Here is a 2,064-nt window from a genome sequence, read left to right as displayed (position 1 = left end):
CCATCCATCCATCCATCCATCCATCCATCCATCCATCCAGGCAAGTTGTTGCTAAGTTTTTTAAACATGTTATTTAGTGTGTGTGTGTGTGTGTGTGTGTGGCCAGCTCAGCCCACCAGGGGGCGGGGCTGGCTGGCATGTGGTGCTGGGGGATGGAACCGTGGTCTCTGTGCTTTGCCAAGCTTGTTCCAAGTAGGTGCTTTAGACCACTGAGCCATCTTGCCAGCCCCTCCAGGCTAAGTTTGAACATGTGGAGATTAGAGGTGGGCACCACCACACCTATCTTGCTTCTTCTTTATACTTTACTTTTACATGATATATATTCTGCTGCAGGTAGGCATGGAATATTTCCTAATTTTAAAAGTGAAATACCTTTTTTGTTGCAAAATCTATTTTCATCTTTATTTGTGTATATATAATCTTTTTTTAACATTTTTTCCATAATTTTATTGAGAGACAAATAGCAATGAGACAGTTTCAAATCAAATTGGTATGACAATTTCAATAATTAACACATTGCATACTCTCTTCCTAGTGGTTATTTGCTGTACAAGATGCAGACATGATATCCTACTTACACACACTATTACAACAAATCCTTCTATTCATTAAGAGAATATAACTATATATCTATCCTAACTGAAATACCTTTCATCAGTAAACTAATTTTTTTTTTCCGGTACCAGACATTGAACTTGGGGCCTTGTGCTTGCCAGGCAAGCACTTATGCCACTGAGCTACCTCCCCAGGCCACAACAAACTAATTTTTATAAAAAAAGAAAAAAGTAAAAAAACAAAATGAAAGAAGAATAATAGTCTAGCATCCAGAATATAAAAGGAATTCTCATGGCTCAACCAAAAAGGTAAGTGACTCAGACTTTAGAATGAATATAATTTTGGTTTCTGGGTTTTTGTTTTGTTTTGTTTTGGAGTTGTTTGTTTGTTTTGTTTTGTTTGACAGTCTCTCCATATGTAGTTCAGGCTGGGCTGTAGCTGCCTCAGTTCTTCAGTGCTTGAGATTATAGGTGGTACTACCATGTTGGCTAGAATGAATACTATTTTGAATAGTTTCCAAGGAAGATATAGAAATGGCCAATAAACCTCTGAAATCTTTAAGCTCAATGCCATAAAACATTGACAAAAATCAAATCCATGACAAAATAGCACTTCTGTGCTGCATAAGATAGCTCATGACCAAAAGACACAGCACACATAAAATTACCCTTCTGACATACACAAGTCAGGGCTGTTAATACATTCCCATGGCTCCGCAAACATCATCATTACCCAAGTCTGGAACATGTCCATTACCCCTAGAACCATCCCTGTACTGGCACGCAGCTCAGTGGTAGAGGGCTTGCCTAGCATGAACAAGGTCCTGGGTTCTATTCCCAGCAACCGCCCCCCGCACACAAAAACAACTCTTTTTGGCAGGGCAGCTCAGCCTGCCCTGGGGGCAGGGCTGGTGCAGCATGTGATGCCAGGGATAGAACTGCGTTTGTCTAAGCTTGCCTAAGCAGGCACTTTGGACCACTGGGCTATCTCATCGGCCCCAAAAAACAACTCTTTATTCCTTCATTGTACTTATTAGCATTCACTTCCCATTCCTTGACTCTCCCCATTCTCTGATAACCACTAATCCACTTGGCCTCTAGGAATTGGCCTGGATTTATTCTGCACATTTCATATAAATGGCATGTACCCTGGTGGCCTTTGTGTCTGGCTCTTTCAGAGAGCATAATGTTCTCAGGGCTCATCCACGAAGCAGATAACGGCACCATGTTTTTCTTTATGGCTGAGGAGATTTCGTCATATGCATACGACACACTTTGCTCATCCACTGATAGTGAGTTCGGTTCTGGTTTGGGGCTATTATGAAAAATGCTGCTTAATGTTCCTGTGTGTTTTGGTGCATAGATAGACTTGAAGTCCCCTGACTATATATGTAGCTGTTTATCTTCAGTGCTTGCGACTGAAGCCAAACACTGCTGAGCTACATCCCCAGTCCATTTTTTAATTTTATTTTGAGGCAAGGTCTCACTGAGTGGCCGTGAACTTGCCGTC

This window comes from Octodon degus, unplaced genomic scaffold (assembly GCF_000260255.1).
Source record: "Octodon degus isolate 3935 unplaced genomic scaffold, OctDeg1.0 scaffold00035, whole genome shotgun sequence".
NCBI lineage: Eukaryota > Metazoa > Chordata > Mammalia > Rodentia > Octodontidae > Octodon > Octodon degus.
Note: the sequence above shows the minus strand (reverse complement) of the source record.